General features: G+C 41.3%; 1 protein-coding gene across 1 annotated transcript in view; it reads right to left on the bottom strand.

Moving 5' to 3' along the window:
- Positions 1-15,498, bottom strand: part of MAGI2 (membrane associated guanylate kinase, WW and PDZ domain containing 2) — a gene marked incomplete at its 5' end in the record, with an annotated part of 504,420 nt that overhangs the window by 372,638 nt on the left and 116,284 nt on the right. The gene's annotated exons all lie outside the window — the stretch shown is intronic.

Consider the following 15,498-nt stretch of genomic DNA (forward strand, 5'->3'; position numbering starts at 1 on the left):
TGGAAGGCTGAGTCAACCTTGAGCCTGGTGGGATGCGAACCTGCACTAATTGCAGGCAGCTGGTGTTACTTAAGGAGGCATTAGCCCACTGCTCCACCAAGGCTTGTTATGTCCCATCCGCTCTCATAAGCCCGTGGTATTGCATTGACAATTTAAATTTCAGGATGGTGCAAAATTCAGCAACATTAAACGACAGCAGGAAAACATGGCTATCCCTAACCTTCGTGTACAGTGCAGATGCTCGAGACCCCCAAGGTGATAAAAAGTTGCCCAATTAAAAAAAACATACGATCCAAACCAAAAAGCAGAACTGAAATGTATGATTTCCTTTTTTAAATGTCAAGGCTACCGAGTGAGTACAGGCAGCCCTCGACTTACAACAGTTCATCTAGTGACTGTTCGAAGTTACAACAGCGCTGGGAAAAGTGACTTACGACCGTTTTTCACACTTACGAACATTACAGCATTTCCCCCCGCGGTCAGGCGATTTTCATTTGGACGGTTGACAACCAACTCGCATTTATGACGGTAGGATCGTAGGATCCCCTTTTGTGACTTTCTGACAAGCAAGGTCAGTGGGGAGACGCCAGATTCACTTAACAACCGTGTTACCAAGTTAAATATCACCTGGCGTGTTAATCTACGCATTTATGCAAATACTTGCGGTTTTAGCATATTGTCTACCCTACACCCATAACCAGCTTCAAATCTGGGAACACTTTTCTTGTATTGTGTTACAGCGCCCTCTATTGGCTAGTGTAGGGAAGCTGCTCTTGAAAAGTTTTAGTGTTAAGTGTCTATGGAGATTCTCAGTCATCCAGGTCATGGTTTTCTTAGAGTAGACTAGAGCTGGAAGGGACCTTGGAGGTCTTCTAGTCCAGCCCCCCGCTCAATCAGGAGAAGCTATACCAGGGGCAGGCAACCTTGGCTCTTTTATGACTCGTGGACTTCAACTCCCAGAATTCCTGAACTAGCTATGGTGAGTTGAAGTCCACGAGTCATAAAAGAGCCAAGCTTGCCTACCCCTCACCTATACCATCTCAGATAAGTGACTGTCCAGTCTCTTCTTAAAAATCTCCAGTGATGGAGCACCCACAATTTCTGGGGACCAGCTATTCCACTGGTTAATTGTCCTCACTGTCAGGAAGTTTCTCCTTAATTCCAGGTTGCTTCTCTCTTTGATCAGTTTCCAACCATTGTTTCTTCTCCTGCCCTCTGGTGCTTGGGAGAATAACATGACCCCCTCTTCTTTGTGGCAGCCTCTCAACCTTCTTTATCTTTTTTCAGGACTCAGTAATTTCTTCTTTAATGGCTCAACATTGCCTTCACTCCTTCTCTGCATTTCTCTACTGGTATAGTTATTCTAATAATAATAATAATAATAATAATAATAATAATAATAATAATAATAATAATAATAATAATAAAGTTGGAGGGGACCTTGGAGGTCGTCTAGTGCAACTCCCTGCTCAGGCAGGAAACCCTATACCATTTCAGACAAATGGCTGGCCAGTCTCTTCTTAAAAACTTCCAGTGTTGGAGCATTCACCGCTTCTGGAGGCAGGTTGTTCCATTGGTTAATTGTTCCAACTGTCAGGAAATTTCTCCTTAGTTCTAGGTTGCTTCTCTCCTTGGTTAGTTTCCATCCGTTGCTTCTTGTCCTGCCTTCAGGCGCTTTGGAGAATTGCTTGACTCCCTCTTCTTTGGGGCAGCCCCTGAGATACTGGAAGGCTGCTATTATTTTCCCCCCTCGTCCTTCTCTTCATTAAACTAGACATACCCAATTCCAGCAACCGTTCCTTGTATGTTTTAGCCTCCAGTCCCCGATCATCTTCGTTGCTCTGCACTGTACTCTTTCTAGAGTCTCGATATCTTTTTTTACAGTTAGTACGACCACAACAATTCTAGACCAGGGTATCTTAATTTGGGCAGCTTTACTATCTGTGGTCTTGTCGCATAGTTAAACGTCTATGGAGAATCTTGGTCTATCCAGGTCATGGTTGTCCCCAAGGTGCTTTTTCAAGGCAACTGGACTTTGTTGCTTTTTCCTCCAAGAGGTTTCGCTTCTCATCCAAGAAGCTTCTTCAGCTCTGACCTGGATGACTGAGAATCTCCATGGACATTTAGCTTTTCAGTGTTAAGAGAACAACAGCAACAACCAAAAGCCCATCAGGAAGAGATGTGGCCTTCACAGATCACAAGTATAAATCAAAGGCCAACTGATGACATAGTCAAAGAATATTCTATTGGTTCAGTGCTGGACCCAAAACTCTTTCAGCTACTGAAATTTACTAAGTATCTCTCGCCATTCTTGCTCAGCACAGTCTACCTCACTGGGTGGTGTGGAGGAATCACAGCTAGTCCTCGACTTACAACGTTCGAAGTTACAACGGCACTGAAAATAGTCGCTCGTGACCGTTTTGCACACCAACGTTGCCGCACCCCCCCCAATGGTCACGTGATCAAACTTCAGACGCTTGGCAACCGGTTCATGTTTATGACGGTTGTAGCGTCCCAAGGAAAGGTCATGTGATCCCCTTTTGCGACCTTCAATGGGGAAGCCAGATTCACTTAACAACCGTGTGACCAACTTAACAACTGAAGTGATTCATTTAACGGCTGAGGCAAGAAAGGTGGTAAAATGGGGCAAAGCTTATTTAACTGTCTGGCTTAGCAACATTAAATTTTTTGTCTCAATTGTGGTCGTAAGTCGAGGACTACCTGTATGTTTATAAGCTGCCTTCAGGGCTTAGAGGTGGGAAGTGATAATTGTCAACATTGCAACCTACTATTCCTATGGGAGGAAATTCCCCAAAGAATAGATAATATCATTGATGAAAAAACTTATATGTACAAATGTCGAATTGAGTAACAGAATAACAGAGTTGGAAGGGACCTTGGAGGTCATCTAGTCCAACCCGCTGCTCAGGCAGGAAACCTTATACCATTCCAGACAAATGGCTGGCCAGTCACTTCTTAAAAACTTCCAGTGTTGGAGCAACCACGGCTTCTGAAGGCAAGTGGTTCCACTAATTATTCTCATGGTCATGGAATCTCTCCTTAGTTCTAGGTTGGTTTTCTCCTTGATTAGTTTCCAAGTTCAGGATCTGTCCTTCCAAAGGACAACCAGGGTTGATTTCCTTTAGGATTGACTGATTGGATCTCCTTGCAGTCCGAGGGATTCTCAAGAGACTTCCCCAACAGGAGACTTGATATTGTGAAAGCCGAACTTAAAAAAGGGAGGAATTTTCATACTTAGAGAACTGTGAAACGGCCTGCCTCCTTGGGTGCTTGCTCCTTCCCTGGAAATTTTCAAGAAGAGATTGGCTAATCATTTCGTCTGGATGGCATGAGGTTTCCTGCACTGGGATTTCCAAGGATCCTCCCAACTCTGTACCTATATGATCGCTACAACAGAAGCATTAAAAATATACTTTAAATGAGGCTACATTCTTGTGTTATTATTATAGGTAAAGGTTCCCCGCACATGCATGCTAGTCGTTTCCAACTCTAGGGGCCGGTGCTCATCTCCATTTCAAAGCCAAAGAGCCAGCGCTTGTCCGAGGACGTCTTCGCGGTCATGTGGCCGGCATGACTGGACGCCAAAGGCACACGGAACACTGTTACCTTCCCACCGCAGTGGTCCCTATTTTTCTACTTGCATTTTTACGTGCTTTCGAACTGCTAGGTTGGCAGAAGCTGGGACGCGTAACAGGTGCTCGCTCTGTTACGGAGCACTCGGGATTCGACCCGCCAAACTGCCGACCTTCTGATCGACAGGCTCAGCGTCCTAACCCACTGAGCCACCGCCCCTTGTGTTATTATTATATGTGCATAAATATTCTCATTCATTCCATTCTTCCCAGAGGTTCAAGACAGATCAACGGCACAATGGATTCTTACAATCTCTCTTCTAGTGACATCACGCTGATGAATTCAAGCCAACTTGCTGTTCCCAGTTTGCTTTCACAGCCAAATTATTGAATATTGCACAACATAAAATTTGTTCCTGAGGTTTGTATTATATCCAAGACTCCACTCTGGAGCAAAAATATTTCACTTCTCCAAAATGTCAAAATCCTTTGCCAAGAAGCTGACAAAACCTTTAATTATGAATTTACTCAAGGCTCTCAATTCAAAGAGTGAGGCCACCTGTCAGATGGTCGCAAAAAGGGGGATCCCGCGATCCCGGGAGACTGCAACCGTCATAGATATGAGTCAGTTGCCAAGTGTCTGAATTTTGATCACGTGACTACGGAGACGCTGCAACGGTCTTACGTGTGAAAAGCGGTCCCACATTTTTTCAGTGCCGTTGCAACTTCAAACAGTCACTAAATGAATTTTTGTAAGACAAGGACTACATGTATATGACAACATTACCCTGACCTTCACAACGCAACATATATTACTAAGTTAGGGTCACTTGTTTTAAAAATCCAGCCTAAATGGCAGGGGTCCGGAGTACCTTAGGGAACACCTGCTGCCGGCATCAACCTCCCTCCGCCCTGTGCGTTCCCACAGAGAGGGCCTCCTCAGGGTGCCACCGGTCAGAGAATGTAGATTGGTGGCCCCCAGGGGGAGGGCGTTCTCTGTGGGCGCCCCGGAACTATGGAACCAGCTACCAGTTGAGCTCCGGACGGCGCCCGATCTTCGCTCCTTTCGCCGCGATACTTGTTCGAACAAGCCGGCCTGGCCTGAGGGGGGATTGGTGGGGTTTTTACTGTCATTTTATTGGGGTTTTTATTATGTATTAACTGTTTTTAATGGGCATGTATTTAATTACTTTTTAACTTTTGTAATTCTGTATTTTTATTCTTGCCCTGTACACCGCCCTGAGTCCTTCGGGAGAAGGGCGGTATAGAAATACTAATAAATTAAATTAAAATTAAATTAAATTGGTAAATTGCAACTGCTTCTGAATTGCACCAAGTTTCTGGGTTGGAGGCTATTCTGACAAGATTTACGAAGCCGACCGTTAAGGGGAAAACAAAATGAAATAAGGAAGTATTTACTGTTATTACTGCGAACACACCGAAGCTCTAATGTTAGAGATACTTCCACATCTGAATCGTTTCCCAAACAGATTGTTAAATTTTGTCTGTGTCTTGGTAATTCCTTGTCAGAGCTGGTTTTGCCCTACAGCAAAGGTCACCTAAAGCTGCTTGACCAGCTCTTCAATTCTACTCTGCTAATCACCTAGACAAAGAAAAAGGAAGACGAAAGAGATTCTTGACCTAACAGTCAACTGTTTGTGTTAGACATTCTTGACCATACTACCAGTTTGGCTGCAGTTTCCACCAAAGTGCTTTAAGGGAACACCTGCTGCCGGCATCAACGTCCCATCGTCCTGTGCGCTCCCACAGGGAGGGCCTTCTCAGGATACCGCCGGTTAAGGAATGCCGGCGGGTTATTCCCAGGGGAAGGGCGTTCTCTGTGGGCGCGCCGGCCCTTTGGAACCAACTTCCCACGGAGCTTAGGACTGCCCCCGACCTTCGCTCATTTCGCTGGGACCTAAAAACTTGGCTCTTCGAGCTGTCTGGCCCAGGCTGAGGGGTTTTAATTTTTATTGGGTTTTAGTTTTAAATTTTGGGGACTTGAATTAATTAATTGTTTTAACTGATTTTAATTTTTGTATGTTATGCTTTTAATTTTCCCTGTAAACCGCCCTGAGTCCTACGGGAATAGGGCAGTATATAAATTTAATAAAATAAATAAAATAAAATAAAATAAAATAAACATTGTCTTGCTGTTAAAAAAAACATGTTTGAGAACTTCAATGAATAAGACTAGTTTAATGAAGAGAAGGGTGAGGGATGACATGATAGCAACGTTCCAATATCTCAGGGGCTGCCCACAAAGAAGAGGGAGTCAAGCTATTCTCCAAAGCACCGGAAGGCAGAATAAGAAGAAACAGATGGAAAACAATCAAGGAGAGAAGCAACCTAGAACTAAGGAGAAACTTCCTGACAGTTAGAACAATTAACCAGTGGAACAACCAGCCTCCAGAAATGGTGAATGCTCTAACACTGGAGGTTTTTAAGAAGAGACTGGACAGCTATTTGCCTGAAATGGTATAGGGTTCCCTCCCTGAGCAGGGGGTTGGACTAGATGACCTCCAAGGTCTCTTCCAACTTTACTATTATGATTATGACTCTTGAGAAGTTTTCCTCCTGCCTGTGAGTGTGACGTGGCTTTTGTGGGTCCTGGAAAAATACCCAACAGAAATGAAGAAAAGCCTAAATATCATGAGACCCTTGTGATCTCTGACCCCTAGTAAGATTTGGAGGTCATGGCATCTGGATACATCTCCAGGAAATCTAATGTTCTGAATTTTTATTTCTTCATATTTGAAGAAGCAAAACGTTACAGCAGGGAAACTGCTTCAATATGATGGAAGCTTAAGTAATTGCTAAAAAAAAAGCATGGATATCTACTTCCAGAGACAGGTGTCTAACACAGGCTGAATGGTGGCACTGAATTAACCATCTTTGTTCTTGAAAAATTAAGCAGGTTACACCTGTCTGATACATGGATGGGAAACATGCAAGAAAACTCAGGACCAAAAGCTAGATACTCATTGCCAAGAAAAACTCTTAGGCATCATGAATCTAATATAGCTTAGAAGAGTTTTTTTTAATCTTGGCAGATGTATGTGTTTTGAAATGCCACAGTCATTTAAATAAGATATCTTCAATCAATAGTAATTTACACTTCAGTTCAGAGGAGAAATAAACAGTCATTTCAAACATTTTCTTGGGGTTTATTTACACATATGTATGCAAGCCTTCATTCCACTCTCAACCTCTACGATTAGATTAATCTTTATTATCATTTTTTTCCTGTGGGCACAATTTGGTTGCTTGCTCTCAAAGTGTACACATACATAACACACACTTAAAACACGCTATATACAACATATGCATAGACCTACACCCTGACATATAAGTAACATATAAATATTAATCACTGTCCATCTCGAATACATAACGGAAAGAGGAAGCTTGAGAGTTCACAAGGTTGACAACAAAGAAAACAGGTCGTGAAGAGGGTGTGTAGTATCCCAGACAATCTTGCGGACCCTACTCAAGCAACGCTTCTGTGCCGTGTCCTGGATGGGAGGGAGGGAACTGCCAATGATCTTTTCTCCTGTCCTCACCACTCTCTGCACCGCCTTCCTGTCCGAAGCAGGGATGCTTCCAAACCAGACTGCAATGCCGTATGACAGGATTTAATTTAATTTTTAATTTTAATCCCATTTATATCCCGTCCTTCTCCGAAGACTCAGGGCGGCTTACAATTTAAGCACAAACCAATGTGCTTAGCAATAGCCTTCATTCTATGTATATCCCTGCTTATTAGGGCTTTTGGGCCTCCCCAAGCGGCATTATTACAAAGTCAGCTTATTGCCCCCAACAATCTGGGTGCTCATTTTACCTACCTCGGAAGGATGGAAGGCTGAGTCAACCTTGAGCCTGGTGGGATGCAAACCTGCACTAATTGCAGGCAGCTGGTGTTACTTAAGGAGGCATTAGCCCACTGCGCCACCAAGGCTCCTTACATATGGAGGATGCTCTCGATCGTCCCTCTGTAGAAAGTGGTCAGGACAGGGGAAGGAAGATGTGCTTTTCTCATGCGATGCAGAAAAGGATACATCTGTGACCAAAGTTTCACATAATTTCCCTTACACAAGTGTTAAGTTTCTCTTTCTCTAGATGATTGCACACAAACTCTTTAAAGATTTACCAAATTTGATGGGGGAATATAATCAGAATACTTTTTTTTTCCCAGAGCACCGCATGGAACTTAATGTTGGCTCTGGCAATTTTCACCTTTATGGAACTATTTATATAATGAACGACTGCTGCTCATGTTGTTTTACTGAGATAGGATAGAGGTACATTTTCCTTTTAGGATATCTGGACCCTCCCCAATCAGGGAACCTGATTTTATAATCAGTAAATAAAATAATAAGATAAAGCTTTCAGAACTTTTATTAGTAAGCAAATTTCTCTATTATCTTGAGGTACCTTAGTTGTTAGTTTGGGCTGAGGCCCCATCCCTGCTATCTCTTAGCCAGTGGTGGGATTCAAATAGGTGAACAACCGGTTCTCTGTGTGGATGCCACTTCCGGAAGTCCATTCTGAGCCTGGGCAACAAAAAATTAGCTACCGGTTCTGCCGAAGTTTGTGAGAACCAGCTGAATCCCACCACTGCTCTTAGCTCTCTTATTGGCATTTTTTGTACAGTTCTTAATAATACGTTAATCTGTGTCATTTCATTTTTTTTAAAAAAAATAAACTATTTTTTACTTGTTTTATAACTTGTAAGTTGTCGAGAGTCACTTTACAGGGGAGATGAGCGACCTAAACATTTAATAAATAAATCAACAGTAAATTCAGACTACACTAACGTCTGAATAAATCAGACTAAATACACTGAATAAATCTCTAGTACTGAGCATAGCAAAAACAGGGAGAGGATTTTGTCATTAGAGAACCAAAGTAGAACCAAATGTTTTTTTTTCCCCCTGTTATCATCTTGGTTCAGAGCTGCTATTTTAACCAATTTATAAAAGGTAAAGGTAAAGGTTCCCAGGCACATGCGTGCTAGTCATTTCCAACTCTAGGGCCCGGTGCTCATCTCCGTTTCAAAGCCGAAGAGCCAGCGCTTGTCCGAGGACGTCTCCGTGGTCATGTGGCCGGCATGACTAGACGCCAAAGGCTCACGGAACGCTGTTACCTTCCCACCGTTGTGGTCCCTATTTTTCTACTTGCATTTTTTACGTGCTTTCGAACTGCTAGGTTGGCAGAAGCTGGGACGAGTAACAGGCGCTCACTCTGTTACACGGCAATTTATAGTGATTCACAATTTGAGAAGAACAGTTTAAGGACATGTAGCTGAATGTCCCACGGGTTAATAAAATGGATTTTTTTAAAAAAAAAAAAACTTCTGTGTGTTTTAAACTTTGTTATGCATGTGAGATGGGAAACTACATAAACTGAAGAAATAAATAAATAAACCAAATAACCTTTGGTCCAAAGTTTCAGTTAAACAATTGACAGCCAAAGTAGACATGATATTACATTTATCTATTTATTCGATTCTGATGTCACCAACTAAATATTCACTTGTCTAAATGTGTGACATTCACCAACAGCTATAATCAGCTGTTGGATAAAAGATTGATCAGTACTGTACCGAGTAATCAGCTTGTAAGAAATAGGTTAACAGCTTTCTGTTTTTAACCTTGATCCAAATTGCTCATTCAGAGCTGCTATTTTTACCAATTTATAGTCATTCACAATTTGAGAAGAACTGTTTAAGGACAGGTAGTCGAATGTCCCATGGGTTAATAAAATGGAATACCTGTCACAACTCCATAAGAAGAAGAACATGAAAAATAATCTCGTAAATGAGTGAGTGTAATGTTTAGATCAAATCTTTGAATTAAATCCCAGGTTGCTTTGTGGATCTTCTCTACTATCTTCCTTTCAGTATTTTAAAAATTACTATTATTAAATAGCGGGTTCTTTGGCGCAGGAATGAAGACGCGTAACTGAGTACAGGGTAACTCATAGTTTATTTTGTGCAGAAACTGTACCGGGGAAATGGCTGCAACTAGCCGCAATATATAGTCTAGCCCCTAGGCGGTAGCCAATAGGTTTGAATCAACCACTGCCGCCTGGAGATAGCCAATTGCAGCACAGGAGACTTGTAGTCTGGGTTGCTGGAGAGCCGTTAGCTGCTCCAGCAACCCATGTGGTATTCCTCAAGAGCCCAGTACATAACGACTATGTTTTATTATTCGTGGGTTAATGAGATATTATTCCATGTGCGAGTTTCAAATTGATATTTGTTCCCAAGCAGCTTTTCTGCTTTTTTCCTGTAACAGATTACATAAATAAAAAAGCTTTTCTCTAAATGCTTCCTTTAATATTTCCTCTTTTGAAAAAAAACATTCCCGTTTATTTATATAGGGTATATTATTAGATTAATAAGATTACAAAGAAATGCTTTCCAAGTTAATGGAAAACACACTGACATCTGGCCTATTTCAGCCCAGAGAAAGAATAGGAGAGACGGGAGACGGGAGACGGCGAAAATATGATCTTTTCAAAATTTTAACATACTGTGATTTCAATAAACAGCCCGGCTATTCAAAATGGCTCGGTGTTATGAAGACAAATAATATTTTATGCATTCCAACACTAAATTCTGCTGAAGATGTTACCTAGCCAGGTAATGAAACATTCAAAAACCAATCCACAAGCTTGAAGGATGAATCTCCACCCTCACCCTACACCCCAGATATGCGCCATTATTGCAAACTTCCAGAAAGTCCCTAGCTTGGACTTGTGCCTTGGTCGAGGACAGGGGTAGGCAACCTTGGCTCTTTTATGACTCGTGGACTTCAACTCCCAGAATTCCTGAGCCAGGCTGGCTCAGCTTGGAAACCTCTCCCTTTCCCCTCAGCATGGCTGGCTGAGGAATTCTGGGAGTTGAAGTCCACGAGTCATAAAAGAGCCAAGGTTGACTACCCCTGGTCTAAGATGCTCACAAGCTTTGGAATCGAGAAGACGCTCGAGTCATTTCTAAGAATTCAGTTCTCAATATAATCTTACGCTCTTACGAATCCTTTCAGCCAGCAACATTTTGCCTTTCTTAATTTAACAGATCTGACTAAAGTGATCTGTGGCTATTTCAGCTTTAAAGTATCAGCAGGTTTCTGGATGGTACCTATTTAAAGACACGGGTTAGAATTTTACATACCAAAACAAAATTAAGACTTCTGCAAACCTTTGAGCAGCGTTTGGGGGAGGAGAAAATATAAAGTTGTTGTGCGTTTTTAACAAAATGCAAGCAGGGGCAAAAAGGCACCAAATTAATTCCTACTTCCTGTTACCACTTCGGAGGACAATTAGATGGGATAAAACTTAAGACTATTATTTTCTCTGATGGAAAAGAGATTAGACTGCACACTGAAAGACATCGGAAAGACGATTCACAACCAAAGGTGCTTTTTCAAGACGCAACTGGGCTTCCTTGTTTTTCTTTGAAGAGACAACCGAAAACCAGAAGCTCTTTGGATGAGAAGCAAAATGTCTTCAAATGAAAACCAAAGAAAGTCCAGTTGCCTCTTGAAAAAGCACCTTTGGGACAACCAGGATTTAGATGACTGAGAATCTCCGGAGACAGTTTCACAACCAACTTCAAGCACACTAATCCACACAATGCTGAGATTGCAACTGCATTCAGCAACGGTGAATCACAAAGATGAATGCAACCCACAAGTCTGGAATTTGACCACCGTGAGTGATGGATTTGATCAAACATAAAAAAAAAATATTTATTAAAGCTATATGTCTAGCAATTGTTGGAAATGTAGACAAAAACCAGGCACATATTATCATCTTTGGTGGACGTGCCCTAAAGCCAAAAGATGTTGGTCAAGAATACATATATGGTTAGAGAAAATGACAAAAAAACCCACCACATAGATTTTAAGCCAGAATTATTTTTGTTAGGTATAATTGTAGGAAATTGTGAGAAGGAATGTGTATAGTTAATGTTACATGTATTAACTGCAGTGAGAGTTGTGTTTGCTCAGCATTGGAACAATGAAGAATTACCAGCGGAGGAAGAGATAATTAAGAAAAGTTTAAGATTGTGCAGAAATGAATAGACTGACACTGAAAATGAAAGAGAAAGAAGATTCAGAATATTTCAAAACATGGGATACATTTTATTATTGGCTAGAAAAACGAGGTAGAGAGAAAAGGAGTTTAATATGTATTAGTGAGCTAAATACTAAAACCCAGACAATATGTTGCTGATAAAATATTAAGGATTCATGATTATAAAAAAAATAATAAAATATTGAACAAAAAAATATTTATTAAAGCTGTTGATGAGTTCAAAAGAAATATTTCTCTGTCTATAATAGTGTTGTCTCCTCTGACAGTTGCTTTCCAGTGAGTATGTGCTGATATTTTTCCTAGCACAAGGAATTTTTCCAATGTTAACTGGAAATGCCAGAAACAGTGGCATATGCCATTGACCTTCAATGTGCCAATTATTTGTATTTATCTTGTTTGGCATAAATGATAGAATCCCATTGACTGCTGCCGTTCTATTTCTATTTTCATATTAATATACCTCTTTCTGTATCTCAGCTGTATAATTTGTTATCAGTTTTTTAAATGTTTTCTATAATTACTGAGATCTCAATTTTACCGTGGATGTTTTAATTGTATCATTGTTTATTTGGATTGTTTCAAATGGCTATCTTCATTGGCTTGGCAGCGTACAAGTAGAATAAGCAAAGAACTAAATACATGTTAGTTGACGTTAATTGCAGAAAACACTTGGCAAAACCCCCACATTATCTTAATCTGTAGACTTTGTCAAATATTATTAATAAACTACAACTATGCTGCCAGGTCTCCTTTTAATATTTGCTTTCTACCAAGGTTAGTGACTTATCTGCTTTATCAAATTACTTCCAATGTTATTAATTTTTTGTTTGAGTTTCCCAGTACCAATTTCATAGTCAGATCACTTGTTTAATTAAATTTCCCTTTGTTACGCTAAGTTCAAATATATTTTGGAAAGAGATCTCTCTTTTTCCCTCCCCACTTTCACTTTGAGGAAGAGAATCTTATAATTACAAGTTTCACCTTGCAAGCAATAAAAGTGGGAACAAGACTTTAAATGGTGCAGGTTTGTTAATACAACAAATCAACTGGGGTAGAATGTTCAACCAGCATATATGGAAGGTCATGTCTCCAAATCTTTCTTATGCCATCAACAATAACTCGGGTTTTTGTCAACTAGTAATACAGTCAACCAAGTTTTGTTTTAGGACTTAATGGTCTTACACAGCAAACTCTTGATCTAAAGCAATGAACTCATTGGTAGCTTCACACTGCAGTGAAGAACATGCATTCAATTTCACAGCTATTATGATTGTTGGCCGAGCAAGGACAAAAACAGCCAGAAAAGTGATTGAAACCTGGGAGTGAACAGGAAGGCTGATTTACCACCAGCTTATCAGGTACTTAGGACCTGAGGCACAAGGAAACAACAATCAGTGACTTAATAGCCAGCCATCAACACCCTAATTAACAATTAAATAACTACACATAGCCAGGGACCATATAAATACAATGTGTAGAACAGCCCAGTGCACATATTCTGGAGAGAGAGAGAGAGAGAGAGAGAGAGAGAGAGAGAGACGCCTGAGCCCAAATGCTTTTGGAAGAATAAAACTTTGGTCCCAGTGAGCGACTCAGATTTGGATCCTGAAAAGCAATTTATCTCTAGCACCACTGACATTTTGGTGGCATTATATTTAAGTATAAAGCATCTTCTGCTTTAAAAGCAAGAGATAATAACAACTGAGAAATGGATCATCGTGCATAACAACAACAAAAACAAATAAAACTGACAGAAGCTCAACAACCACCCTGTTCTAAGACCTGGAAGCAGACTCTGGATTTCAAGGACTTTGAGATGACTTATTAAAGTGGAAGCCCTGCACATCCCTTGGGGGATACTATTCCAAATGCTACGACAGAGAAAGCAAGTTTCCTACGCCAACAGAAATGCAAAAACAAAACAAAAAAAAGTGGCTGAGACCAGAATAAAAACATGACCCAAAGCTGCTTTTTTTCCCCCAGGAGGCAACTGGACTGCCTTGTTTTTCTTTGAAGACGTTTCGCTTCTCATCCAGGAAGCTTCTTCAGCTCTGATGGGATGGTGGGGAACGGAAGGATTTATACTCCTTCCAGACAGCTGGTCATTTGCATTCTTTTTAGAGAGTCTTTGAGGCCACTTGGAGGATTACCTGTGTCCTTGGGGTCACCCAAGTAGTGGAAATGTGTCCCATGGACAATAAAAAAAACATGTTGTTGTTAGCTGCGAAGTCGTGTCCGACTCATCGCAACCCTATGGACAATGTTCCTCCAGGCCTTCCTGTCCTCTACCATCTTCTGGAGTCCATTTAGACTCACGCCTACTGCTTCAGTGACTCCGTCCAGCCACCTCATTCTCTGTTGTCCCCTTCTTCTCTTGCCCTCAATCTTTCCCATCATTAGGCTCTTCTCCAGGGAGTCTTTCCTTCTCATTAGGTGGCCAAAGTATTTAAGTTTCAGCTTCAGGATCTGGCCTTCTAAACAGCAGTCAGGGTTGATCTCCTCTAGGACTGACCGGTTTGATCACCTTGCAGTCCAAGGGACACGCAGGAATCGCAAAAAACATAACTTCATTAAATGGGGTGCAGTTTATTGTTAGCAGCTTAGAAACTGCTGGTCATGACACAGAGGAAATATGCAACTCCCACTGACAAATTGTATAATCCATGTGTAGAGGGACAATGCTTGGAGTGGAACAGCTGTCAACAGCATATGGAGGCCAGGTACTTCGTACATCATCCGGAAGGCAGCTAGAATGCTTGCCTGTTTCTCACCCCCATGACTATTATAATAGTCCTGATACCCATCAGTCTAGGAAAATCAAAGGCAGAAGGCTTTGTATGGAAACACCACAGGAAAATAATAAAAAAACAGAGAACTCAGCTAAAGAATCCTTCCGAGGTGCAGAGTGGTGGATGCCAGCAACACACAAAAAGGAGTGAGTAGGCAAAAAGCCACAGTGTCAGGACCCACCCCAAACCACGTCTTAGGAAGACAAAACTCTTGGAGTCAAATCTAGTCCAAAAAGGATCTTTACTATGACATGCTTGGTTGTAGGAATACAAGACAGGACTTAATATTGTTCTACAAACTAAAACCTTATAAAGAGTTCCCGGTTCAACCCCCCCTTAACCCCATTTGGTCAGTCCCCCATCATTTACCTCATATCATCCCTCTCGTGGGAAAAAGGAACTTAGGACCTTTCATGTTTATTGCTCTCTTCCATGACACAAGCCAGATGCTAGCCCCCCCTTTTGTTTCCCCAGTTCAAAAGGCTTCTCTTTTCCTTTGAAATGCCTAATACCAGCTCAATACACATCCGTTCTCTCCTCTTCGGGAGATGGAAGAATCCATGGAATAATGTTTTAAACATACATTTATGAATATGATATAAATGGATTCTGACACACAGATACATCCCAACAACAGACCAGAAGGCGGGGACAATTCAACTTTCAGTCCAGCCTCTCCAAAACCCACTAGGAAAACGTGAGCCCTGGAATTGCACACGATTGTTCCTGAGAATGAGATGAGCAACCGGCGCATTTCCCCCGTCTTCCAGCAGGCGTTCACATAAGCCTCCCATGTTATTTGTATTTAGTTTAGTTTCGCGTCTGAGATAATGCAGAAATAGAATTATATGAATCACGAAGGTGGCTTTGCTCAGTTTTAGCCGGCCCCTAACTCTGAAACAGTAGTTCATTTGTTTTATTTTTATCATTCAGGCAGTGTATTCAGATCATTTGTTTGTTGATGAACTCTCCACTTTAAACAAATATTTGTGCACATTTCTTTCTTACACAAT

The sequence above is a fragment of the Vipera ursinii genome (genome assembly GCF_947247035.1).
Source record: "Vipera ursinii genome assembly, chromosome: 6".
NCBI lineage: Eukaryota > Metazoa > Chordata > Lepidosauria > Squamata > Viperidae > Vipera > Vipera ursinii.